The following is a 26,862-nucleotide window of genomic DNA, read 5'->3' as shown; positions in this document are numbered from 1 at the left end:
AAAGTTATAGGCATTTGAACATATTCTGGTGGAAGAGAAGAAAAAATAAGTATAATAATAATAATAATAATGACCAGTGACCACCACATTGCTTATGGGATCAATTCTGTCAAGTAACAATCAGTCCAATACATTCTAACATAGTTCCATACTGCACCATATGCATTTATTTGCAACTTGACCATCTGTGAAATTTGATTGGCTCATGGCGGCCATTTTGTTTTCTCAATCAACTTGCCTTGAACAAATCTGATAGAGGAGCTAGCCAAGGTCATGTGTACAAAATTTCATATCAATCAGACCAACCATTTCGGAGATGAAGATCTTTGAAGATTCTTGGCCAATCCAATATGGCTGCCAAACCATATGACTTATTGACTTGTTTTGAACAAATCTGAATTTAGGCCATAACATAACATCACACACCAAGTTTCACATCTGTCCCGTCTGCGGTTTCGGAGAAGAAGATTTTTGTATATTTTCCAAAATGTGTCACTTAAGCCACTATGGCCACCAGACCATGTGACATATGGCCTCCATATTGAATATGGCATAGTACTACATAGCCATCTATCACTGTATGAAGTTTCATGAGTTTTCATCAAGCATTGGTTTCTATAGGCTTTTGAAAAGATACTGCTGAAAAATAATAATCCTAACAATAGGGTTCCAGCAACTTCGTTGCTTGGCCCCCAACTTTTGAGGCTTCCAGGTGCTTGGAGTCGAGAAATGTATGGCTTCAGACTCATAAAAATATGAATCAGATGAAGACACATGTTGACAACAATTGTTGCTTAAAGGTTTTGGTAAGTAGAGTATTCAAGGTCAAGTTCCCCCTCTTGTGGTCTAATATTTTAAGGAACAAGCCATTTCAATCTCAATAAACCATCTACACTTATTTGATTGAAATGTATCAATTTAATTACATTAGTAGTACCATCAATACTTCTAATATCATAATATAGTAGTAAACACTTTATTCTCTAAGTTTCATTTTGTGTACTTTAAAACACAATCTAACCATTTAAGTAGCTTTAGATTGCTGCTGCTCTCCATTTTTCCATTTACCTTCTCAAGCTTATTTAGTTGCATACCTGGTGTTTCATATAGTTATCACGTTGATTTCTGATGTATGTGTTATATATATTTACAGCTGGAAAAGCAAAGTATATCACTAAGGAGCAAATAGCTCCAATTAGTTTTTACTATTGCGCCTGACCGAGTATGTCCGTATGTCCGTATGTTGTCTTATGTTCAACTCTATAGATCCAGCGATTAAATTATCCATTACAGAAATTATCCATTAGGACAAGGCACATCAGGAGGTCTGTGCAATAGGAACAGTCTGGACACCATTTTAAGTTCCGAACGGAATTAACGTCTTTACTATCTACATATTTATTTATTTATTTATACATTGTTTTTTTTTTTTTTTTTACATTTTGGCACAAATTATCCTCCATACTATCCATGACAAAATTAAAAATAAATACATGGAGAAAATAATAAATACATGAATTAATGTGGAAATAAATAGATGGATAAATAAACAGATTTTGAATTAAATACAATAATAAATAAATCTCCATGTATTTATTAGAACATGTATTTATTTATTTCAACATTTATTTATTATTTTCACTGTGAATTTGTTTTAAATTTTAATTACAGTGAAAATAATCAATACATTAATACATAAATACATGTTCAAATGGACATTTATTTATGTCAACACTACTACATTTATTCATTTATTTATGTAATGTGAAGCGATTCAAGTAATGAATAAACAATGTATTTGCTAAAATAAGTTTTTCTTAAACTTTAAGGGGAACTGCACCACAATTTTATCTTAATTCTGTTATTTGTATAAATTGTTTTAAATATAGCAATGTCACAAATGTCTGAAGTGAAGATATATTTATTAATATGATTTTCTTAAGGAATAGGTGGCCATTTTCTCTCCACCAGACCCTCGGTAACAGTCTGTACTAGTATGTGTAAGACCTGTAGGCAATACAAAGTAAAAGCATAATAATAATGATGATATTATTTATAACTAGAATGCTAAAGTTCCATGAGAAACATTGCGGAAGTACAGTAAGCAGTATGTTTCAGTGTACATGTAATATATTAAGTACTATAGTACATCACATGGTACTACAGTAAACTATAGTATACAACAGGGTAGTTCAATATTTGTCTAAGTACCGTAGGAGGCACTATAGTACATTACAAGATACTATAGTATATCACGTAACAAGAGTATACTGTAGTATAACATTGTACTATCGTATGTCACACATTATTCAGTATACCATAGTATAAAAGTTTAGTGTGGTATACAACAGTGTCCTACAGTATTTGTTGTACTACTGTAGTAAGTACTATAGTATAATTGTATTGTTTTATTGTCTATCTTAATTGTAGTTTTAATATTTAATTAACTATATTTTCTTGTAAAGAGCTTTGCGATACACTATGAAATTTCCATGGAATCCGAATGTGTTCAATTTCGTTGGATTTCATGAAATCCGAATGCATGAAATTGCATGATTTAATCAGGTGAATACAGATTAAATTGTGATGCAATTGCATGCTATATAAAGGGTGTTTGGGAGCGAGACTACATGGTGAAGTTTTGAGTTTTGAAAGAGAAAAGCAAGATCAAGAGTGTAAATATGTATAGGAATATTTAGTTATGGCAGCTTCTGCCATGCTGTACATTGGCAAAAAGAAGATGGCTTCACTCACATCTATGCAAGTGTACACTCAGTATTTGTTGCAGAAATTAATGAAAGCAATACTAGTTTCAGTACTGTACTTCGCAAAAACATATTTGCATATTTGTTCAAAACTTGTACTTTAATATTTTTGCGATATCTAACACTGATAGTCCTACATTGTTTCATGTGTGCATGTATTTAAACAAAACAAAAACAAACAAAAAACAACATTGTTCTCTTTTCTTTGCTAAAACTATTTTTGTTACATTGAATCAGGGGTATGCATACATCTGGAAGGCACACTATATGTAATGGTAAGTTACAACAACATAAATGACACAGTATATATATATATATATATATATATATATATATATATATATATATATATATATATATAATCATCACAGTATAGTTCTTAAAAGATCATTTATCAAGCAGATTTAAACAAATTAAAAATGTCTATTATAATGACTGGCTATTATACAGTACACACTAGAAGCACCGACATTTCAAACTACCTACAAGAGCCAAAACTATAGTATAATAATGATCAAATAAAAAACTTAATAAAAAAAGCTAAAATGCTGTAGGCATATTTAATACATATATTTAGGAAAAGTCAGGAATTGGTATCCATAGTGTATTCAGGAACACATAGTAATTCAAATTAAATCAGTCAAACTGACCAGCCGTGCACTTCTAGAGTTAAATTATAAAGGCAAATCATGCAAAAGATCACATCACGTGTACAGTATCAGCACACAAACTACAGGGTCACAAGCCGCTAATGGGAAACTAAACTTTGGATTCAAACTCGATTTGTAAGGAAATATTGAAGACAAGGAAAGGTTTTCTGTTTCATTTGCATGCAATGCTTTTCTTACAAGAGCAGTGTAGTTTACAGTATAATTTGTGAGCACCCATTTGCTGTAGCAATTATAATTTAGTTTGCTTATTATAATGATTTGGTGTTTTTTAAATATATATTCCTATATATATATATATTTTACCATTCATGTTACAGCCTTGTTTTTATTTTAATAAGTGCCCGATTAATCAGCAATTGCCCATTGATTAACCGATCAAATATTTGAATGGACTGACAGCCTTAATATATATGTGTGTGTGTTATTGTAATGAAATGTATGGTTTGTATTATTATTAGCAACTGTACGCTATCCAAAACAGAGGTATGGAATATTTTGCTTTTGACAGCTTAAAAAGAAAAATATGTGAACAAAGACCAATCAAGGCTAACTTACCAGTATACAAAATAACATTTATAAATATAAATGTAAAACTTTTTGAAGAGCCGGTATTAATGTTTTGTTTAAACTGTATAATGTTTTATATTAATGATTGAAAAACATGTCAACAGAGCCAATTGTATTAATTGTCAAGCAAGCAAATTTTAGCAAGGCTGTTCTGACACTCCCAGCATCTCCTTCAAGATTTCTGTGGCTAATCTGTGGCTGGAGAGGTCACCTCATCATTATTGATCAACAGTTGCTTTGAGAACTATGAGACCAGACCTCTGCCAGTAGATCAAAGGAAGCCATCTTGATATGTTTATTCATTTATTTACAGTAGTTTACAATTAAGATTAAACATAAATTAGTACATTTTGTGCACCCCCAATTCCTAATATGAGGGGCAAAGCTAACGAACTGAGCTTCCGTCCCTCAGTCCCAACAGCTTTCATATGATATTATTTTAATATAGTGATACAACATTTTGTGACATTCCTGTTTTGGATGCCCTATTTTTCAAGTTTGATTGTAATACATGAGTGTTATTAAAGTTTTAACTTAGAGTTACAGACTACATTTGCTGGGCACATCTAAAGACTAGCAAAAATTTATATTTGGATTTCGTTTTGTGAAAATTACTTCACGCTGGGGAATGATTTATTGCAGGATTTACATATGGTAAGAACAGTATAATTATTAATACTATGTATGTGTAACAACGGAGATAAAGTGCTCAGTTTAATTTATTTAAAAATGTGTTATGCTAATTTAGGTAAGGTAGCTGGGGTTTATTAGGGTGTGTGCAGGGGTTTTAGAGTTGGTGACCACGTGTGCGGAGCAACACCTGGAACTGTGTGAACTTCTTCTGGGCAAGAGGCGCGTAGTTTTTTTCTTCAATAAATCTAGCAGCAAGTAAGCAAGCGATTTGTGGGCTACTTGTTTTCCCCCGCTGAAAATACTACGTTGGCATCAGAAATGAGGATGGACACTTACGGCTCCTGGCCAGCAGACAGGGGAGGAGGGGGCGCAGGCCAGAGACTCCAGCTCTTCAGGCAGTGCCTCGCAGCCAAGCGTGAGCGGCAGATAAACCGGCAGTGTGTACAGTGTCGGTCTGCTGTGTATCGCTGTTTCAATAATTAAATTATTATTATTATTTATCTCTTGGCAGACACCCTTATCCTTACAAAACAAAATAATAAATAATAATTCATAATAACCAATAAAATGCCCCTCCAATGCTACAGTATGTAAGTTACTATAAGTACATGTAAGTTATTGTTAACAGTAGTAAGCTACTAGTAGTAGTTTTTGAAAATAATCGAAACGTTAAATGATTTGAAAAAGGTGTTTAAGGAAAATAAGCTAAGGCTATTAGATAAGGATAATATAGGGAATTAATTGGCTGGTATGTATACTATGTTTCTACCAAAGTTGTAACAGGAGTTGGAATTTTGGGGGTAGAAGAAAAGCTGTAAAAATCCTCAGATTAAACTTAATGGATAATTATTTACTGAATATTGGCATATATCATTTGTTTGTACATTTTCTTATCTTGAAAATTATCAAAAAGAAATATAACAAACATTAGAATTAGAGTTACCCTGTGTTAGACTTGTGTCCTTAATTAGAGATAATTAGAGTTGCCTTGTGATAGACTGGTGTTGCTGCAGGGTTGGGCTTCGGAACACTTTAATTTTGTTAAAAAGTAAACAAAATTGGAAACATATATATACACATACATTTAATTGCATGTAATTAACTTAATTAAAAAAAAGTAAATTAAAAACTAAAACAGTAAAATATGTGTATACAAAAAAACAAATCAGTCTGTTACTATTTTTATATTATACATACTTATTTAAAATAACACATCATCCAATAGGCTTCTGGTTTGGAGCCAAACAATAGCACTAAATGCTACTCCTCATTGCTAATTGCAATAGATTGATTGCATTTTTTTTTTACTTTGGATAGTTATGTCTGCTACTACAGGGAGAAGCTGTTCGATCTCCTCCACAGTCTTCAATCCCATCTGCCGTAGAAGGTCCTCCACTGGGGCAAGCAATTGCTCCCCTTTCTCTGTGAACAGTAGGAAACCTTCTTCGGTGTCACAGAACCTCAGGATGGTTTTCTGTTTCTTTTCTGTTTTTTATGTTGACTCCTGAATGAGAATTAATTAGATGCTTTTCTGGTTTTACCCAATTTATCCTGATTTCTAAAGGAATTAACGGAATGTAAAAAAGATTTGGAGAGGTTGAGCTTGAGGTGGTGTGAGTGCATCCAGGCAGAGATAGCAGACAAGCAGGAAGAGATGCAGATTTGTCTTTGTGAAGGACGCATCAATCAAAGCCGAGTTGCTTGAATTTGTGCGCCAGGAGTGGCATAAAGTCACCCAACAGCGATGTGAAAGACTGGTGGAGAGCATGCCAAGACGCATGAATGCTGTGATTGAAAATCACCAAATATTAATTTCTGAACTCTTTGTAAGTTAAAACATTAGTATTATGTTTTTTAAAAATTAATATGAACTTATTTTCTTTGCATTATTTGAGGTCTGACAACACTGCATCTTTTTTGTAATTTTGTCCAGTTGTAAATTTCTGCAAATAAATGCTCTAAATGACAATATTTTTATTTGGAATTTGGGAAAAATGTTTTCAGCAGTTTATAGAATAAAACAAAAATGTTCATTTTACCAAAACATATACCTATAAATAGTAAACCAGAGAAATTGATAATTGTGCACTGGTCTCTTAATTTTTTCCAGAGCTGTATACACCTTTATATGCGCTGCCATATTAAACATTTAACACTAAAGCATGTTGTGAATAAATGTTATGCTTTGGAATTTTTATATTGACATGAATAGACAATCCATGCAAGTAAACTCAAACACACAATAACAAGTGGTATTGTCACTGTTTTATCCCACACATCCCGCAATTCACAAGCTCCCCTGCAGAGGTCAGCATCACCGGAATTCTAAACCCTCACATTCCCCAGCAATCAGCCACTTAACATTCCTCGGCACCATGTGCACTTGTTCTATCATCCTCGAACTCCCATTGGACCAGCACCCTCCTTCACCGTCCTCTGCTCCTCTCTGCTACACATATAAACCCCTCTGTGACTTTAATTCACTGCTATGTCTTGTATCCTTTTGTTATTGATTGTTTACAACCTCCACGTGTTCCTCCACCAATTCCCGTATTCTCCCTACCAGCCTGTTTGCCTGATCATTGACCCCCTGCTTGTCTTATCGACCAGGACTTGTGGATTTCCCTGGACATTACGGTTTGCCGGCATTGACCACAGCCTGTTTCTGACCACCTCTCACTCCGCACCTGGGTTCCCCGCCATGGCAGTCCTTCTTTACAGGTATACAGTCTGGTCCATAAATATTTGGACAGACCCAATTGTCAATTTGGCTCTGTACACCATCACAATGGATTGGAAAGGAAACAATCAAGATGTGCTTTAAGTGTAGACTTTCATCTTTAATTGGAGGATAGTTACATCCAAATCGGGTGAATGGTGTAGGAATTAAACCAATTTTTATGTGGTCCCCCCAATTTTAGGGGCTCAAAAGTATTTGGACAAACTAACATAATCATTAATTAAATTGTGAGTTTCAATACTTGGTTGTGATGCGGGACAGTGGCCTGTCCGAATGCCAAATATATTTGCACCATTGTTGCAGTAAGATTGTGTAACCCATGTATGAATTTAAGCTTTGTGTATTGCTCCGCAGAGGACAGGTGCAGTAGTTCTGTGTAGCTGATTTTTAGAAAAACATTTTCATCCAAGGCTATAGAGAAAACAGAAGACAAAGGAGAAGTCTGTGATCAAGTTTGGGGTACATCATTGACGTCATCCAGTTGCCCAGCAACCAAAGGGAGTCATCTTGTATATGATAGCATGTTCTTTAGAAAAACCTTAGATGTGTCTTGCTGACTGACCATCTCCAGAGCACTTAGTTGTAGCTGAATAAACTATTTTGGTATTATTTCAGTTAAATCGGGTCCTGAGTATTCCTTGTCCGCCTGTTTATTGAGGGAGTAAAATGTCTCCCTATCAGTTGCAAATCCTTTGCAGTCAATGACTGCCTGAAGTCTGGAACCCATAGACATCACCAGATGCTGGGTTTCTTCCCTGGTGATGCTATGCCAGGCCTGCACTACAGCTGTCTTTAGATCCTGCTTGTTCTTGGGGTGTTTTGCCTTAGATATCAAAACAAACCAATCAGAGAGCAAAAACATTAGGTGGGGCCAAATCCACTAATAAGAACGTACTGGTGAGCGCAGGAACACCAAAAGGCCAGGAACACCACGGAAAACAACTGTGGTGGATGACAGAATATTTTCCCTGGTGAGGAAAACCCCTTCACAATAGTTGGCCAGATCAAGAATACCCTCCAGGAGGTAGGCGTATCTGTGTCAATGTCAACAATCAAGAGAACAATCGCTAATCTCAAGATGGAGCTGGGGGTAGGTGTTCCATGGCCAGGCTGTCGTTCCCTCTGCCAAGTGTGTACAGGCCAAGATACCTCCATTACTTCAATCACTACATCTTCCGCTGACTTCTATAGGGGGCTGCGTGAACTACTGAAGTAATGCTGTAGAGATAAGTGTTCTTAAACTGGGAAATGGAAATAAAGATTAAGTAAGCATCACTCATTGAAGAAATGCATCACAGTGTCTCTGTCAGCCTGTACAGCAGCGCATGTTTGCCGTAGCCAACATTTATTCAGTGCCAAATTTCCTTGAACAAAGCCATAGCAGATTCTCAAGCCCTCCCATGTTGTTGATTATCTTGTATCCATGTATTAAGAATAATGGTAATGCTTTATTTTAAGTGTCCATTATAAACAATCTATTAACATGTTATGTTATTATTATATGATTAATTTTACAAATTATAAATATATTAGACATTTTTAAACTTTTTTGCTATAATATGTTTTAAGGTATTTAATAACATATTTAATAAAGGGTATAATAACATGACATTCGCACACCGATATCAATCTATTATCATTAACTGCCATGCCAGTTAATTACTGCTATTATCCATCCATTTTTGAAACCAGTTATCCTGGCGAAGGTCGCCGAGCACTGATCCCGGCAGGCAAAGGGCACAAGGCAGGAATACACCCAGGACGGGACCCCAGTCCATCGCTGGGCAACACACACACACACACACACACGCAGACACACCCACATACAGGGCAATTTAGAGAAGCCAATTAACCTAACCCACATGTCTTTGGACGGTGGGAGGAAACCCACGTGGACACGGGGAGAACATGCAAACTACATAGTATAGCAAAAATGTTTAAATAAAAATGTCTAATATATGTATAATTTGTAATAATCATATAACAATAACATAATCAATAATTTGTTAATAGATTGTTTATAATGGACACTTGTTAGCATAATAACTAATGTATGTTATCTATCTGTATGTAATGCTGTTGTGCTATAAGTCCTTACATTTGTAAACAGGGATTTTTGAAATAACCATTACTTATTTTGTGAAAAAACAGGGAAACAGAAATAAGGAATGAGTAACTATTACTTATTTCTCCAGAAATAAATAAGTAAACTTTACTTATTTTGCAGAAAAAAATAAAACAGTTTATTATTAATATATTGAGGAAACAGTGAAAAAAATAACCATTACTTATTTTTTGAAAAATAAGGAATCTACTTCATAGAGGTTCTGAAATCAGCATACTTCTCATGGCAGGAAAGGAAACTGGAAGCCTTTTGACACATTTCTTGACTTTGATTGAAGATTTTCCAGTATTTTAATCAGACCTCCTGCCAGAATATATTCTGCAGTGGGTTTCAGAATGGGCTGCCAAAACTGCGTAATCTCCTCCACCAACCTTTCCTGGTTTTCCTTTGTTTGGTAAAACTGCATTTATGGAAGATACCCTTACAAAAATAAAATATTTAAAAATATATATTATTCTGAAATATGAAATGTATTTTAATGTATTAATATGTTTTATAAATGTGCATACCATTTTATAATATATGGTGAAAATATACTTTTAAATATCAATTGCAGTTTTAGTATGTCACTTGATACATAAATATGGTCAAATACACTATATTATACAATACAAATATTGCTTAATATAACTTAAGTATATTCAGAATTATATGTAAACTTGTTTTTAATATATATAATTATATGCAAATATACTGTAACATCTACACATGTATTTTATACTAAATATATAAAAATGCATACATATATGTCTCCTTATAATATACATTTAGTATACTGCTAAATACACAACAATCTCATATTGCATGTATTGTATACTGTGAATATATTAGACTGCAAAAATGTTGCATTCTAAATATACTGGTAGAATATATTTGGATAAACTTCCAAACACATGTATACATGAAGTGTAACTTATAACATTGGGATACTTCAATACTTTAATAGATTTCACTTGGTACTCACTTGGTGTTTGACCCACTTTTGCCTTCAGAACTGCCTTAATTCTACGTGGCATTGATTCAACAAGGTGCTGAAAGCATTCTTTAGAAATGTTGGCCCATATTGATAGGATAGCATCTTGCAATTGATGGAGATTTGTGGGATGCACATCCAGGGCACAAAGCTCCCGTTCCACCACATCCCAAAGATGCTCTATTGGGCTGAGATCTGGTAACTGTGGGGGCCAGTTTAGTACAGTGAACTCATTGTCATGTTCAAGAAACCAATTTGAAATGATTCGACCTTTGTGACATGGTGCATTATCCTGCTGGAAGTAGCCATCAGAGGATGGGTACATGGTGGTCATAAAGGGATGGACATGGTCAGAAACAATGCTCAGGTAGGCCGTGGCATTTAAACGATGCCCAATTGGCAATAAGGGGCATAAAGTGTGCCAAGAAAACATCCCCCACCACCACCAGCCTGCACAGTGGTAACAAGGCATGATGGATCCATGTTCTCATTCTGTTTACGCCAAATTCTGACTCTACCATCTGAATGTCTCAACAGAAATCGAGACTCATCAGACCAGGCAACATTTTTTCAGTCTTCAACTGTCCAATTTTGGTGAGCTTGTGCAAATTGTAGCCTCTTTCTCCTATTTGTAGTGGAGATGAGTGGTACCCGGTGGGGTCTTCTGCTGTTGTAGCCCATCCGCCTCAAGGTTGTACGTGTTGTGGCTTCACAAATGCTTTGCTGCATACCTCGGTTGTAACGAGTGGTTATTTCAGTCAAAGTTGCTCTTCTATCAGCTTGAATCAGTCGGCCCATTCTCCTCTGACCTCTAGCATCAACAAGGCATTTTCGCCCACAGGACTGCCGCATACTGGATGTTTTTCCCTTTTCACACCATTCTTTGTAAACCCTAGAAATGGTTGTGCGTGAAAATCCCAGTAACTGAGCAGATTGTGAAATACTCAGACCGGCCCGTCTGGCACCAACAACCATGCCACGCTCAAAATGGCTTAAATCACCTTTCTTTCCCATTCAGACATTCAGTTTGGAGTTCAGGAGATTGTCTTGACCAGGACTACACCCCTAAATGCATTGAAGCAACTGCCATGTGATTGGTTGGTTAGATAATTGCATTAATGAGAAATTGAACAGGTGTTCCTAATAATCCTTTAGGTGAGTGTATAGGGCATGTATTACAGATTCATTCAAAAAGGTCTCACTTTAGATTTGAGGAAACACTATTTACTTGTATCAGCGGTCATTCATTTGTCATTAATAGTTCTTCCAATTTCCGACCTTTTAGTTCCAGAGACCAATGTTTTGGTACCAGCTAAAAAAAACAAAGACAAATGTACATTAATTGGACAAATATGAAATATATAGTTACATGTAAAATATGGCCCAATATACAACGCTACAATTATTACAATTTACTTGCACTGTAATTACACGGTAACAAGAGTGAATTGAGCAAGTAGGTTGTGTATAGTTAATTCAATTATTAAATACTAGTATGGATGATGTATGATTACAGAACGAGCTTACATACACTAAACAAGTATTATGGCTTATTTACATGTAGTGTGTGTTTTTTACTTTACATATTCATGTAAAATGCTGCCAACCTTTGTGATGTTACCGATGACCTTAAACTCACCCCTTCTTAAAGTGTAACCACATGTGGTGATCAGGTGAGGGTCTGCCTCAAGCAGTTGTTTTGTTTCTTACGCCTGGGTGTAGGTACTGGAGAATGGGAGAGTCCTGGCACCGTGGCTTAGTTGGTCAAAGTGCCTGCCTTGTAAACAGGAAACCCTGGGTTCGACGCCCAGCAGTGCCTTGGTTTATGTTGGCCTAGGCAATGGAAAGGAAATTTCTAAACGCTCAATACATTTTTGCAAGATAGCCGTCCGCAGCAAGCACCTTAAGGTTACTGTAGCCGCAGTCTGGCAAGCTGACCGCCAGAAGTAGAAACAATAACAAGGGGCGGGGGGAAAAGTGGGCCGTCCCTGGGTGGAATCAAACCACAATCCTTTTGGTTAACAGCCAAACACGCTGACCGATTGCGCCACAGACACAGACAGAGGTGTTGTGGTTGCTGCAGTCGTGCAGTTCCTTCACAGTTGCCAAAAATCATTTCCAGCACACGATTTTCTTTGTCGTTGAATGCAACATACGTGACCATTGGGGGAGCGATAGCAAGCAAGAGAGTTAGATATCGAGAGTCATAGATAGATAGCTAGCTAGATAGATAGATAGATGGATGGATGGACGGCAAGGCAAGCATCTGATTGACAGTGGTCCGTGATCTGCTGTTATGCTACTATGCTACTGACCATTGGGGGAGCGATAGCAAGCAAGAGAGTTAGATATCGAGAGTCATTGATAGATAGATAGATAGATGGATGGATGGATGGACGGCAAGGCAAGCATCTGATTGACAGTGGTCCGTGATCTGCTGTTATGCTACTATGCTACTGACCATTGGGGGAGTGATAGCAAGCAAGAGAGTTAGATATCGAGAGTCATAGATAGATAGATAGATAGATGGATGGATGGACGGCAAGGCAAGCATCTGATTGACAGTGGTCCGTGATCTGCTGTTATGCTACTATGCTACTGACCATTGGGGGAGCGATAGCAAGCAAGAGAGTTAGATATCGAGAGTCATAGATAGATAGATAGATAGATAGATGGATGGATGGACGGCAAGGCAAGCATCTGATTGACAGTGGTCCGTGATCTGCTGTTATGCTACTATGCTACTGACCATTGGGGGAGCGATAGCAAGTAAGAGAGTTAGATATCGAGAGTCATTGATAGATAGATAGATAGATGGATGGATGGACGGCAAGGCAAGCATCTGATTGACAGTGGTCCGTGATCTGCTGTTATGCTACTATGCTACTGACCATTGGGGGAGCGATATCAAGCAAGAGAGTTAGATATCAAGAGTCATAGATAGATAGATAGATGGGTGGATGGATGGACGGCAAGGCAAGCATCTGATTGACAGTGGTCCGTGATCTGCTGTTATGCTACTATGCTACTGACCATTGGGGGAGCGATAGCAAGCAAGAGAGTTAGATATCAAGAGTCATAGATAGGTAGATGGATGGGTGGATGGATGGACGGCAAGGCAAGCATCTGATTGACAGTGGTCCGTGATCTGCTGTTATGCTACTTTGCTACTGACCATTGGGGGAGCGATAGCAAGCAAGAGAGTTAGATGTCAAGAGTCATAGATAGATAGATAGATGGATGGATGGATGGACGGCAAGGCAAGCATCTGATTGACAGTGGTCCGTGATCTGCTGTTATGCTACTATGCTACTGACCATTGGGGGAGCGATAGCAAGCAAGAGAGTTAGATATTGAGAGTCATAGATAGATGGATGGATGGATGGACGGCAAGGCAAGAACCTGATTGACAGCGGTCCGTGATCTGCTGTTATTCTACTATCAGCAGCAGCAGCGGCAGATTTGGCGCCGTGGCTTAGTTGGTTAAAGCACCTGTCTAGTAAACAGGAGGTCCTGGGTTCAAATCCCAGCGGTGCCTTAGGCGGGCTTTCTGTGCTCCTTGCGAAGCTTGTGCTTCCGCTTTGTCGACCATCAGTTTTAGCAAGATAGGCTTATCGTAAAGCCATCAGAGGACGTAATGAACCGGAAAGCCAACTGGACAGACGCCGGTTTGTAAAGAAGAACCAGAACCCAAAGGACAAGCGCTACGGCCAACGTCCAATTCCCATTGCCGCCCCTGGACAGTCGCAACAGGGAGCTTGTTGCTCCCGTCAACCTTACGTTTTCACCTCTGTGTGCTTCCTTTGTTGCAGCCTGCATCCAGATTTTGATTTGTTTTGTTTTGTTTTGTTTTGTTTTGTTTGGTTTTGTTTGGTTTTGTTTGGTTTTGTTTGGTTTTGTTTTTTGCCTTACGCCTGAGTGTAGGCACTGGGGAATGGGAGAGTCCTGGCACCGTGGCTTAGTTGGTCAAAGCGCCTGTCTTGTAAACAGGAAACCCTGGGTTCGACTCCCAGCAGTGCCTTGGTTTATGTTGGCCTAGGCAATGGAAAGGAAGTTTCTAAACGCTCAATACATTTTTGCAAGATGGCCGTCCACAGCAAGCAGCTTAAGGTTACTGTAGCCACAGTCTGGCAAGCTGTCCGCCAGAAGTAGAAACAATAACAAGGGGCGGGGGGAAAAGTGGGCCATCCCTGGGTGGATTCAAACCACCATCCTTTTGGTTAACAGCCAAACGCGCTGACCGATTGCGCCACAGAGACAGACAGAGGTGTTGTGGTTGCTGCAGTCGAGCAGTTCCTTCACAGTTGCCAAAAATCATTTCCAGCACACGATTTTCTTTGTCGTTGAATGCAACATACGTGACCATTGGGGGAGCGATAGCAAGCAAGAGAGTTAGATATCAAGAGTCATAGATAGATAGATAGATAGATGGATGGATGGACGGCAAGGCAAGCATCTGATTGACAGTGGTCCGTGATCTGCTGTTATGCTACTATGCTACTGACCATTGGGGGAGCGATATCAAGCAAGAGAGTTAGATATCAAGAGTCATAGATAGATAGATAGATGGATGGATGGATGGACGGCAAGGCAAGCATCTGATTGACAGTGGTCCGTGATCTGCTGTTATGCTACTATGCTACTGACCATTGGGGGAGCGATAGCAAGCAAGAGAGTTAGATATCAAGAGTCATAGATAGGTAGATGGATGGGTGGATGGATGGACGGCAAGGCAAGCATCTGATTGACAGTGGTCCGTGATCTGCTGTTATGCTACTTTGCTACTGACCATTGGGGGAGCGATAGCAAGCAAGAGAGTTAGATGTCAAGAGTCATAGATAGATAGATAGATGGATGGATGGATGGACGGCAAGGCAAGCATCTGATTGACAGTGGTCCGTGATCTGCTGTTATGCTACTATGCTACTGACCATTGGGGGAGCGATAGCAAGCAAGAGAGTTAGATATTGAGAGTCATAGATAGATGGATGGATGGATGGACGGCAAGGCAAGAACCTGATTGACAGCGGTCCGTGATCTGCTGTTATTCTACTATCAGCAGCAGCAGCGGCAGATTTGGCGCCGTGGCTTAGTTGGTTAAAGCGCCTGTCTAGTAAACAGGAGGTCCTGGGTTCAAATCCCAGCGGTGCCTTAGGCGGGCTTTCTGTGCTCCTTGCGAAGCTTGTGCTTCCGCTTTGTCGACCATCAGTTTTAGCAAGATAGGCTTATCGTAAAGCCATCAGAGGACGTAATGAACCGGAAAGCCAACTGGACAGACGCCGGTTTGTAAAGAAGAACCAGAACCCAAAGGACAAGCGCTACGGCCAACGTCCAATTCCCATTGCCGCCCCTGGACAGTCGCAACAGGGAGCTTGTTGCTCCCGTCAACCTTACGTTTTCACCTCTGTGTGCTTCCTTTGTTGCAGCCTGCATCCAGATTTTGATTTGTTTTGTTTTGTTTTGTTTTGTTTTGTTTTGTTTTGTTTTGTTTTGTTTTGTTTGGTTTTGTTTGGTTTTGTTTTTTGCCTTACGCCTGAGTGTAGGCACTGGGGAATGGGAGAGTCCTGGCACCGTGGCTTAGTTGGTCAAAGCGCCTGTCTTGTAAACAGGAAACCCTGGGTTCGACTCCCAGCAGTGCCTTGGTTTATGTTGGCCTAGGCAATGGAAAGGAAGTTTCTAAACGCTCAATACATTTTTGCAAGATGGCCGTCCACAGCAAGCAGCTTAAGGTTACTGTAGCCACAGTCTGGCAAGCTGTCCGCCAGAAGTAGAAACAATAACAAGGGGCGGGGGGAAAAGTGGGCCGTCCCTGGGTGGATTCAAACCACCATCCTTTTGGTTAACAGCCAAACGCGCTGACCGATTGCGCCACAGAGACAGACAGAGGTGTTGTGGTTGCTGCAGTCGAGCAGTTCCTTCACAGTTGCCAAAAATCATTTCCAGCACACGATTTTCTTTGTCGTTGAATGCAACATACGTGACCATTGGGGGAGCGATAGCAAGCAAGAGAGTTAGATATCGAGAGTCATAGATAGATAGATAGATAGATGGATGGATGGACAGCAAGGCAAGCATCTGATTGACATTGGTCCGTGATCTGCTGTTATGCTACAATGCTACTGACCATTGGGGGAGCGATAGCAAGCAAGAGAGTTAGATATCAAGAGTCATAGATAGATAGATAGATAGATGGATGGATGGACGGCAAGGCAAGCATCTGATTGACAGTGGTCCGTGATCTGCTGTTATGCTACTATGCTACTGACCATTGGGGGAGCGATATCAAGCAAGAGAGTTAGATATCAAGAGTCATAGATAGATAGATAGATGGATGGATGGATGGACGGCAAGGCAAGCATCTGATTGACAGTGGTCCGTGATCTGCTGTTATGCTACTATGCTACTGACCATTGGGGGAGCGATAGCAAGCAAGAGAGTTAGATATCAAGAGTCATAGATAGGTAGATGGATGGGTGGATGGATGGACGGCAAGGCAAGCATCTGATTGACAGTGGTCCGTGATCTGCTGTTATGCTACTTTGCTACTGACCATTGGGGGAGCGATAGCAAGCAAGAGAGTTAGATGTCAAGAGTCATAGATAGATAGATAGATGGATGGATGGATGGACGGCAAGGCAAGCATCTGATTGACAGTGGTCCGTGATCTGCTGTTATGCTACTATGCTACTGACCATTGGGGGAGCGATAGCAAGCAAGAGAGTTAGATATTGAGAGTCATAGATAGATGGATGGATGGATGGACGGCAAGGCAAGAACCTGATTGACAGCGGTCCGTGATCTGCTGTTATTCTACTATCAGCAGCAGCAGCGGCAGATTTGGCGCCGTGGCTTAGTTGGTTAAAGCGCCTGTCTAGTAAACAGGAGGTCCTGGGTTCAAATCCCAGCGGTGCCTTAGGCGGGCTTTCTGTGCTCCTTGCGAAGCTTGTGCTTCCGCTTTGTCGACCATCAGTTTTAGCAAGATAGGCTTATCGTAAAGCCATCAGAGGACGTAATGAACCGGAAAGCCAACTGGACAGACGCCGGTTTGTAAAGAAGAACCAGAACCCAAAGGACAAGCGCTACGGCCAACGTCCAATTCCCATTGCCGCCCCTGGACAGTCGCAACAGGGAGCTTGTTGCTCCCGTCAACCTTACGTTTTCACCTCTGTGTGCTTCCTTTGTTGCAGCCTGCATCCAGATTTTGATTTGTTTTGTTTTGTTTTGTTTTGTTTTGTTTTGTTTTGTTTGGTTTTGTTTGGTTTTGTTTTTTGCCTTACGCCTGAGTGTAGGCACTGGGGAATGGGAGAGTCCTGGCACCGTGGCTTAGTTGGTCAAAGCGCCTGTCTTGTAAACAGGAAACCCTGGGTTCGACTCCCAGCAGTGCCTTGGTTTATGTTGGCCTAGGCAATGGAAAGGAAGTTTCTAAACGCTCAATACATTTTTGCAAGATGGCCGTCCACAGCAAGCAGCTTAAGGTTACTGTAGCCACAGTCTGGCAAGCTGTCCGCCAGAAGTAGAAACAATAACAAGGGGCGGGGGGAAAAGTGGGCCGTCCCTGGGTGGATTCAAACCACCATCCTTTTGGTTAACAGCCAAACGCGCTGACCGATTGCGCCACAGAGACAGACAGAGGTGTTGTGGTTGCTGCAGTCGAGCAGTTCCTTCACAGTTGCCAAAAATCATTTCCAGCACACGATTTTCTTTGTCGTTGAATGCAACATACGTGACCATTGGGGGAGCGATAGCAAGCAAGAGAGTTAGATATCGAGAGTCATAGATAGATAGATAGATAGATGGATGGATGGACAGCAAGGCAAGCATCTGATTGACATTGGTCCGTGATCTGCTGTTATGCTACAATGCTACTGACCATTGGGGGAGCGATAGCAAGCAAGAGAGTTAGATATCAAGAGTCATAGATAGATAGATAGATAGATGGATGGATGGACGGCAAGGCAAGCATCTGATTGACAGTGGTCCGTGATCTGCTGTTATGCTACTATGCTACTGACCATTGGGGGAGCGATATCAAGCAAGAGAGTTAGATATCAAGAGTCATAGATAGATAGATAGATGGATGGATGGATGGACGGCAAGGCAAGCATCTGATTGACAGTGGTCCGTGATCTGCTGTTATGCTACTATGCTACTGACCATTGGGGGAGCGATAGCAAGCAAGAGAGTTAGATATCAAGAGTCATAGATAGGTAGATGGATGGGTGGATGGATGGACGGCAAGGCAAGCATCTGATTGACAGTGGTCCGTGATCTGCTGTTATGCTACTTTGCTACTGACCATTGGGGGAGCGATAGCAAGCAAGAGAGTTAGATGTCAAGAGTCATAGATAGATAGATAGATGGATGGATGGATGGACGGCAAGGCAAGCATCTGATTGACAGTGGTCCGTGATCTGCTGTTATGCTACTATGCTACTGACCATTGGGGGAGCGATAGCAAGCAAGAGAGTTAGATATTGAGAGTCATAGATAGATGGATGGATGGATGGACGGCAAGGCAAGAACCTGATTGACAGCGGTCCGTGATCTGCTGTTATTCTACTATCAGCAGCAGCAGCGGCAGATTTGGCGCCGTGGCTTAGTTGGTTAAAGCGCCTGTCTAGTAAACAGGAGGTCCTGGGTTCAAATCCCAGCGGTGCCTTAGGCGGGCTTTCTGTGCTCCTTGCGAAGCTTGTGCTTCCGCTTTGTCGACCATCAGTTTTAGCAAGATAGGCTTATCGTAAAGCCATCAGAGGACGTAATGAACCGGAAAGCCAACTGGACAGACGCCGGTTTGTAAAGAAGAACCAGAACCCAAAGGACAAGCGCTACGGCCAACGTCCAATTCCCATTGCCGCCCCTGGACAGTCGCAACAGGGAGCTTGTTGCTCCCGTCAACCTTACGTTTTCACCTCTGTGTGCTTCCTTTGTTGCAGCCTGCATCCAGATTTTGATTTGTTTTGTTTTGTTTTGTTTTGTTTTGTTTTGTTTTGTTTGGTTTTGTTTGGTTTTGTTTTTTGCCTTACGCCTGAGTGTAGGCACTGGGGAATGGGAGAGTCCTGGCACCGTGGCTTAGTTGGTCAAAGCGCCTGTCTTGTAAACAGGAAACCCTGGGTTCGACTCCCAGCAGTGCCTTGGTTTATGTTGGCCTAGGCAATGGAAAGGAAGTTTCTAAACGCTCAATACATTTTTGCAAGATGGCCGTCCACAGCAAGCAGCTTAAGGTTACTGTAGCCACAGTCTGGCAAGCTGTCCGCCAGAAGTAGAAACAATAACAAGGGGCGGGGGGAGAAGTGGGCCGTCCCTGGGTGGATTCGAACCACCATCCTTTTGGATAACAGCCAAACGCGCTGACCGATTGCGCCACAGAGACAGACAGAGGTGTTGTGGTTGCTGCAGTCGTGCAGTTCCTTCACAGTTGCCAAAAATCATTTCCAGCACACGATTTTCTTTGTCGTTGAATGCAACATACGTGACCATTGGGGGAGCGATAGCAAGCAAGAGAGTTAGATATCGAGAGTCATAGATAGATAGATAGATAGATGGATGGATGGACAGCAAGGCAAGCATCTGATTGACATTGGTCCGTGATCTGCTGTTATGCTACAATGCTACTGACCATTGGGGGAGCGATAGCAAGCAAGAGAGTTAGATATCAAGAGTCATAGATAGATAGATAGATAGATGGATGGATGGACGGCAAGGCAAGCATCTGATTGACAGTGGTCCGTGATCTGCTGTTATGCTACTATGCTACTGACCATTGGGGGAGCGATATCAAGCAAGAGAGTTAGATATCAAGAGTCATAGATAGATAGATAGATGGATGGATGGATGGACGGCAAGGCAAGCATCTGATTGACAGTGGTCCGTGATCTGCTGTTATGCTACTATGCTACTGACCATTGGGGGAGCGATAGCAAGCAAGAGAGTTAGATATTGAGAGTCATAGATAGATGGATGGATGGATGGACGGCAAGGCAAGAACCTGATTGACAGCGGTCCGTGATCTGCTGTTATTCTACTATCAGCAGCAGCAGCGGCAGATTTGGCGCCGTGGCTTAGTTGGTTAAAGCACCTGTCTAGTAAACAGGAGGTCCTGGGTTCAAATCCCAGCGGTGCCTTAGGCGGGCTTTCTGTGCTCCTTGCGAAGCTTGTGCTTCCGCTTTGTCGACCATCAGTTTTAGCAAGATAGGCTTATCGTAAAGCCATCAGAGGACGTAATGAACCGGAAAGCCAACTGGACAGACGCCGGTTTGTAAAGAAGAACCAGAACCCAAAGGACAAGCGCTACGGCCAACGTCCAATTCCCATTGCCGCCCCTGGACAGTCGCAACAGGGAGCTTGTTGCTCCCGTCAACCTTACGTTTTCACCTCTGTGTGCTTCCTTTGTTGCAGCCTGCATCCAGATTTTGATTTGTTTTGTTTTGTTTTGTTTTGTTTGGTTTTGTTTGGTTTTGTTTGGTTTTGTTTTTTGCCTTACGCCTGAGTGTAGGCACTGGGGAATGGGAGAGTCCTGGCACCGTGGCTTAGTTGGTCAAAGCGCCTGTCTTGTAAACAGGAAACCCTGGGTTCGACTCCCAGCAGTGCCTTGGTTTATGTTGGCCTAAGCAATGGAAAGGAAGTTTCTAAACGCTCAATACATTTTTGCAAGATGGCCGTCCACAGCAAGCAGCTTAAGGTTACTGTAGCCACAGTCTGGCAAGCTGTCCGCCAGAAGTAGAAACAATAACAAGGGGCGGGGGGAAAAGTGGGCCGTCCCTGGGTGGATTCGAACCACCATCCTTTTGGTTAACAGCCAAACGCGCTGACCGATTGCGCCACAGAGACAGACAGAGGTGTTGTGGTTGCTGCAGTCGAGCAGTTCCTTCACAGTTGCCAAAAATCATTTCCAGCACACGATTTTCTTTGTCGTTGAATGCAACATACGTGACCATTGGGGGAGCGATAGCAAGCAAGAGAGTTAGATATCGAGAGTCATAGATAGATAGATAGATAGATGGATGGATGGACAGCAAGGCAAGCATCTGATTGACATTGGTCCGTGATCTGCTGTTATGCTACAATGCTACTGACCATTGGGGGAGCGATAGCAAGCAAGAGAGTTAGATATCAAGAGTCATAGATAGATAGATAGATAGATGGATGGATGGACGGCAAGGCAAGCATCTGATTGACAGTGGTCCGTGATCTGCTGTTATGCTACTATGCTACTGACCATTGGGGGAGCGATATCAAGCAAGAGAGTTAGATATCAAGAGTCATAGATAGATAGATAGATGGATGGATGGATGGACGGCAAGGCAAGCATCTGATTGACAGTGGTCCGTGATCTGCTGTTATGCTACTATGCTACTGACCATTGGGGGAGCGATAGCAAGCAAGAGAGTTAGATATCAAGAGTCATAGATAGGTAGATGGATGGGTGGATGGATGGACGGCAAGGCAAGCATCTGATTGACAGTGGTCCGTGATCTGCTGTTATGCTACTTTGCTACTGACCATTGGGGGAGCGATAGCAAGCAAGAGAGTTAGATGTCAAGAGTCATAGATAGATAGATAGATGGATGGATGGATGGATGGACGGCAAGGCAAGCATCTGATTGACAGTGGTCCGTGATCTGCTGTTATGCTACTATGCTACTGACCATTGGGGGAGCGATAGCAAGCAAGAGAGTTAGATATTGAGAGTCATAGATAGATGGATGGATGGATGGACGGCAAGGCAAGAACCTGATTGACAGCGGTCCGTGATCTGCTGTTATTCTACTATCAGCAGCAGCAGCGGCAGATTTGGCGCCGTGGCTTAGTTGGTTAAAGCACCTGTCTAGTAAACAGGAGGTCCTGGGTTCAAATCCCAGCGGTGCCTTAGGCGGGCTTTCTGTGCTCCTTGCGAAGCTTGTGCTTCCGCTTTGTCAACCATCAGTTTTAGCAAGATAGGCTTATCGTAAAGCCATCAGAGGACGTAATGAACCGGAAAGCCAACTGGACAGACGCCGGTTTGTAAAGAAGAACCAGAACCCAAAGGACAAGCGCTACGGCCAACGTCCAATTCCCATTGCCGCCCCTGGACAGTCGCAACAGGGAGCTTGTTGCTCCCGTCAACCTTACGTTTTCACCTCTGTGTGCTTCCTTTGTTGCAGCCTGCATCCAGATTTTGATTTGTTTTGTTTTGTTTTGTTTTGTTTTGTTTTGTTTTGTTTGGTTTTGTTTGGTTTTGTTTTTTGCCTTACGCCTGAGTGTAGGCACTGGGGAATGGGAGAGTCCTGGCACCGTGGCTTAGTTGGTCAAAGCGCCTGTCTTGTAAACAGGAAACCCTGGGTTCGACTCCCAGCAGTGCCTTGGTTTATGTTGGCCTAGGCAATGGAAAGGAAGTTTCTAAACGCTCAATACATTTTTGCAAGATGGCCGTCCACAGCAAGCAGCTTAAGGTTACTGTAGCCACAGTCTGGCAAGCTGTCCGCCAGAAGTAGAAACAATAACAAGGGGCGGGGGGAAAAGTGGGCCGTCCCTGGGTGGATTCGAACCACCATCCTTTTGGTTAACAGCCAAACGCGCTGACCGATTGCGCCACAGAGACAGACAGAGGTGTTGTGGTTGCTGCAGTCGTGCAGTTCCTTCACAGTTGCCAAAAATCATTTCCAGCACACGATTTTCTTTGTCGTTGAATGCAACATACGTGACCATTGGGGGAGCGATAGCAAGCAAGAGAGTTAGATATTGAGAGTCATAGATAGATGGATGGATGGATGGACGGCAAGGCAAGAACCTGATTGACAGCGGTCCGTGATCTGCTGTTATGCTACAATGCTACTGACCATTGGGGGAGCGATAGCAAGCAAGAGAGTTAGATATCAAGAGTCATAGATAGATAGATAGATAGATGGATGGATGGACGGCAAGGCAAGCATCTGATTGACAGTGGTCCGTGATCTGCTGTTATGCTACAATGCTACTGACCATTGGGGGAGCGATAGCAAGCAAGAGAGTTAGATGTCAAGAGTCATAGATAGATAGATAGACAGATGGATGGATGGACGGCAAGGCAAGCACCTGATTGACAGTGGTCCGTGATCTGCTGTTATGCTACTATGCTACTGACCATTGGGGGAGCGATATCAAGCAAGAGAGTTAGATATTGAGAGTCATAGATAGATGGATGGATGGATGGATGGATGGACGGCAAGGCAAGCATCTGATTGACAGTGGTCCGTGATCTGCTGTTATGCTACTATGCTACTGACCATTGGGGGAGCGATAGCAAGCAAGAGAGTTAGATATCAAGAGTCATAGATAGGTAGATGGATGGGTGGATGGATGGACGGCAAGGCAAGCATCTGATTGACAGTGGTCCGTGATCTGCTGTTATGCTACTTTGCTACTGACCATTGGGGGAGCGATAGCAAGCAAGAGAGTTAGATGTCAAGAGTCATAGATAGATAGATAGATGGATGGATGGATGGACGGCAAGGCAAGCATCTGATTGACAGTGGTCCGTGATCTGCTGTTATGCTACTTTGCTACTGACCATTGGGGGAGCGATAGCAAGCAAGAGAGTTAGATATTGAGAGTCATAGATAGATGGATGGATGGATGGACGGCAAGGCAAGAACCTGATTGACAGCGGTCCGTGATCTGCTGTTATGCTACAATGCTACTGACCATTGGGGGAGCGATAGCAAGCAAGAGAGTTAGATATCAAGAGTCATAGATAGATAGATAGATAGATGGATGGATGGACGGCAAGGCAAGCATCTGATTGACAGTGGTCCGTGATCTGCTGTTATGCTACAATGCTACTGACCATTGGGGGAGCGATAGCAAGCAAGAGAGTTAGATATCAAGAGTCATAGATAGATAGATAGATAGATGGATGGATGGACGGCAAGGCAAGCATCTGATTGACAGTGGTCCGTGATCTGCTGTTATGATACTATGCTACTGACCATTGGGGGAGCGATAGCAAGCAAGAGAGTTAGATATCAAGAGTCATAGATAGATAGATGGATGGATGGATGGATGGACGGCAAGGCAAGCATCTGATTGACAGTGGTCCGTGATCTGCTGTTATGCTACTTTGCTTCTGACCATTGGGGGAGCGATAGCAAGCAAGAGAGTTAGATGTCAAGAGTCATAGATAGATAGATAGACAGATGGATGGATGGACGGCAAGGCAAGCACCTGATTGACAGTGGTCCGTGATCTGCTGTTATGCTACTATGCTACTGACCATTGGGGGAGCGATAGCAAGCAAGAGAGTTAGATATTGAGAGTCATAGATAGATGGATGGATGGATGGACGGCAAGGCAAGAACCTGATTGACAGCGGTCCGTGATCTGCTGTTATTCTACTATCAGCAGCAGCACAGGCAGATTTGGCGCCGTGGCTTAGTTGGTTAAAGCGCCTGTCTAGTAAACAGGAGGTCCTGGGTTCAAATCCCAGCGGTGCCTTAGGCGGGCTTTCTGTGCTCCTTGCGAAGCTTGTGCTTCCGCTTTGTCGACCATCAGTTTTAGCAAGATAGGCTTATCGTAAAGCCATCAGAGGACGTAATGAACCGGAAAGCCAACTGGACAGACGCCGGTTTGTAAAGAAGAACCAGAACCCAAAGGACACGCGCTACGGCCAACGTCCAATTCCCATTGCCGCCCCTGGACAGTCGCAACAGGGAGCTTGTTGCTCCCGTAAACCTTACGTTTTCACCTCTGTGTGCTTCCTTTGTTGCAGCCTGCATCCAGATTTTGTTTTGTTTTGTTTTGTTTTGTTTTGTTTTGTTTTGTTTTGTTTTGTTTTGTTTTGTTTTGTTTTGTTTTGTTTTGTTTTGTTTTGTTTTGTTTTGTTTTTTGCCTTACGCCTGAGTGTAGGCACTGGGGAATGGGAGAGTCCTGGCACCGTGGCTTAGTTGGTCAAAGTGCCTGTCTTGTAAACAGGAAACCCTGGGTTTGACTCCCAGCAGTGCCTTGGTTTATGTTGGCCTAGGCAATGGAAAGGAAGTTTCTAAACGCTCAATACATTTTTGCAAGATGGCCATCCACAGCAAGCAGCTTAAGGTTACTGTAGCCACAGTCTGGCAAGCTGTCCGCCAGAAGTAGAAACAATAACAAGGGGCGGGGGGAAAAGTGGGCCGTCCCTGGGTGGATTCGAACCACCATCCTTTTGGTTAACAGCCAAACGCGCTGACCGATTGCGCCACAGAGACAGACAGAGGTGTTGTGGTTGCTGCAGTCGTGCAGTTCCTTCACAGTTGCCAAAAATCATTTCCAGCACACGATTTTCTTTGTCGTTGAATGCAACATACGTGACCATTGGGGGAGCGATAGCAAGCAAGAGAGTTAGATATCGAGAGTCATTGATAGATAGATAGATAGATGGATGGATGGACGGCAAGGCAAGCATCTGATTGACAGTGGTCCGTGATCTGCTGTTATGCTACTATGCTACTGACAATTGGGGGAGCGATAGCAAGCAAGAGAGTTAGATATCGAGAGTCATAGACAGATAGATAGATAGATGGATGGATAGATAGATAGATAGATGGATGGATGGACGGCAAGGCAAGCACCTGATTGACAGTGGTGCATGATCTGCTGTTATGCTACTATGCTACTGACCATTGGGGGAGCGATAGCAAGCGAGTTAGATATCGAGAGTCATAGATAGATAGATAGATAGATGGATGGATGGATGGACGGCAAGGCAAGCATCTGATTGACAGTGGTCCGTGATCTGCTGTTATGCTACTATGCTACTGACCATTGGGGGAGCGATAGGAAGCAAGAGAGTTAGATATCGAGAGTCATAGATAGATAGATAGATAGATAGATGGATGGACGGCAAGGCAAGCATCTGATTGACAGTGGTCCGTGATCTGCTGTTATGCTACTATGCTACTGACCATTGGGGGAGCGATAGCAAGCAAGAGAGTTAGATATCGAGAGTCATAGATAGATAGATAGATAGATAGATGGATGGATGGATGGACGGCAAGGCAAGCATCTGATTGACAGTGGTCCGTGATCTGCTGTTATGCTACTATGCTACTGACCATTGGGGGAGCGATAGCAAGTAAGAGAGTTAGATATCGAGAGTCATAGATAGTTAGATAGATAGATGGATGGATGGATGGACGGCAAGGCAAGCATCTGATTGACAGTGGTCTGTAAACTGCTGTTATGCTACAATGCTACTGACCATTGGGGGAGCGATAGCAAGCAAGTGAGTTAGATATCGAGAGTCATAGATAGATAGATAGATAGATGGATGGATGGATGGACGGCAAGGCAAGCATCTGATTGACAGTGGTCCGTGATCTGCTGTTATGCTACTATGCTACTGACCATTGGGGGAGCGATAGCAAGCAAGAGAGTTAGATATCGAGAGTCATAGATAGATA

At 42.0% G+C, this 26,862-nt stretch overlaps 21 non-coding genes across 21 annotated transcripts; 14 read left to right on the top strand and 7 right to left on the bottom strand.

Annotated features, from left to right (window-relative positions):
• Positions 1-13,938: 13,938 nt before the first annotated feature.
• On the top strand, positions 13,939-14,012 carry trnat-agu (transfer RNA threonine (anticodon AGU)). The gene has a single exon. It is a non-coding gene; the product is annotated as a tRNA-Thr (tRNA).
• A 409-nt stretch (positions 14,013-14,421) lies between these two features.
• On the top strand, positions 14,422-14,495 carry trnat-ugu (transfer RNA threonine (anticodon UGU)). The gene has a single exon. It is a non-coding gene; the product is annotated as a tRNA-Thr (tRNA).
• A 164-nt stretch (positions 14,496-14,659) lies between these two features.
• Positions 14,660-14,733, bottom strand: trnan-guu (transfer RNA asparagine (anticodon GUU)). Its single transcript has one exon. It is a non-coding gene; the product is annotated as a tRNA-Asn (tRNA).
• An 819-nt stretch (positions 14,734-15,552) lies between these two features.
• trnat-agu (transfer RNA threonine (anticodon AGU)) lies at positions 15,553-15,626 on the top strand. Its single transcript has one exon. It is a non-coding gene; the product is annotated as a tRNA-Thr (tRNA).
• A 414-nt stretch (positions 15,627-16,040) lies between these two features.
• trnat-ugu (transfer RNA threonine (anticodon UGU)) lies at positions 16,041-16,114 on the top strand. Its single transcript has one exon. It is a non-coding gene; the product is annotated as a tRNA-Thr (tRNA).
• Positions 16,115-16,278: 164 nt separating this feature from the next.
• trnan-guu (transfer RNA asparagine (anticodon GUU)) lies at positions 16,279-16,352 on the bottom strand. The gene has a single exon. It is a non-coding gene; the product is annotated as a tRNA-Asn (tRNA).
• Positions 16,353-17,313: 961 nt separating this feature from the next.
• trnat-agu (transfer RNA threonine (anticodon AGU)) lies at positions 17,314-17,387 on the top strand. Its single transcript has one exon. It is a non-coding gene; the product is annotated as a tRNA-Thr (tRNA).
• A 399-nt stretch (positions 17,388-17,786) lies between these two features.
• Positions 17,787-17,860, top strand: trnat-ugu (transfer RNA threonine (anticodon UGU)). The gene has a single exon. It is a non-coding gene; the product is annotated as a tRNA-Thr (tRNA).
• A 164-nt stretch (positions 17,861-18,024) lies between these two features.
• trnan-guu (transfer RNA asparagine (anticodon GUU)) lies at positions 18,025-18,098 on the bottom strand. Its single transcript has one exon. It is a non-coding gene; the product is annotated as a tRNA-Asn (tRNA).
• A 961-nt stretch (positions 18,099-19,059) lies between these two features.
• Positions 19,060-19,133, top strand: trnat-agu (transfer RNA threonine (anticodon AGU)). Its single transcript has one exon. It is a non-coding gene; the product is annotated as a tRNA-Thr (tRNA).
• Positions 19,134-19,532: 399 nt separating this feature from the next.
• Positions 19,533-19,606, top strand: trnat-ugu (transfer RNA threonine (anticodon UGU)). The gene has a single exon. It is a non-coding gene; the product is annotated as a tRNA-Thr (tRNA).
• A 164-nt stretch (positions 19,607-19,770) lies between these two features.
• Positions 19,771-19,844, bottom strand: trnan-guu (transfer RNA asparagine (anticodon GUU)). The gene has a single exon. It is a non-coding gene; the product is annotated as a tRNA-Asn (tRNA).
• Positions 19,845-20,521: 677 nt separating this feature from the next.
• On the top strand, positions 20,522-20,595 carry trnat-agu (transfer RNA threonine (anticodon AGU)). The gene has a single exon. It is a non-coding gene; the product is annotated as a tRNA-Thr (tRNA).
• A 394-nt stretch (positions 20,596-20,989) lies between these two features.
• On the top strand, positions 20,990-21,063 carry trnat-ugu (transfer RNA threonine (anticodon UGU)). The gene has a single exon. It is a non-coding gene; the product is annotated as a tRNA-Thr (tRNA).
• Positions 21,064-21,227: 164 nt separating this feature from the next.
• trnan-guu (transfer RNA asparagine (anticodon GUU)) lies at positions 21,228-21,301 on the bottom strand. Its single transcript has one exon. It is a non-coding gene; the product is annotated as a tRNA-Asn (tRNA).
• Positions 21,302-22,266: 965 nt separating this feature from the next.
• trnat-agu (transfer RNA threonine (anticodon AGU)) lies at positions 22,267-22,340 on the top strand. The gene has a single exon. It is a non-coding gene; the product is annotated as a tRNA-Thr (tRNA).
• A 399-nt stretch (positions 22,341-22,739) lies between these two features.
• Positions 22,740-22,813, top strand: trnat-ugu (transfer RNA threonine (anticodon UGU)). Its single transcript has one exon. It is a non-coding gene; the product is annotated as a tRNA-Thr (tRNA).
• A 164-nt stretch (positions 22,814-22,977) lies between these two features.
• trnan-guu (transfer RNA asparagine (anticodon GUU)) lies at positions 22,978-23,051 on the bottom strand. Its single transcript has one exon. It is a non-coding gene; the product is annotated as a tRNA-Asn (tRNA).
• Positions 23,052-24,848: 1,797 nt separating this feature from the next.
• On the top strand, positions 24,849-24,922 carry trnat-agu (transfer RNA threonine (anticodon AGU)). The gene has a single exon. It is a non-coding gene; the product is annotated as a tRNA-Thr (tRNA).
• A 434-nt stretch (positions 24,923-25,356) lies between these two features.
• On the top strand, positions 25,357-25,430 carry trnat-ugu (transfer RNA threonine (anticodon UGU)). The gene has a single exon. It is a non-coding gene; the product is annotated as a tRNA-Thr (tRNA).
• Positions 25,431-25,594: 164 nt separating this feature from the next.
• On the bottom strand, positions 25,595-25,668 carry trnan-guu (transfer RNA asparagine (anticodon GUU)). Its single transcript has one exon. It is a non-coding gene; the product is annotated as a tRNA-Asn (tRNA).
• Positions 25,669-26,862: the final 1,194 nt, after the last annotated feature.

This window comes from Amia ocellicauda, chromosome 2, assembly GCF_036373705.1.
Source record: "Amia ocellicauda isolate fAmiCal2 chromosome 2, fAmiCal2.hap1, whole genome shotgun sequence".
In the NCBI taxonomy this organism is placed as follows: domain Eukaryota; kingdom Metazoa; phylum Chordata; class Actinopteri; order Amiiformes; family Amiidae; genus Amia; species Amia ocellicauda.
The sequence above is the reverse complement of the archived record's forward strand: the minus strand, read 5'-3'. Positions and strand labels throughout refer to the sequence as shown.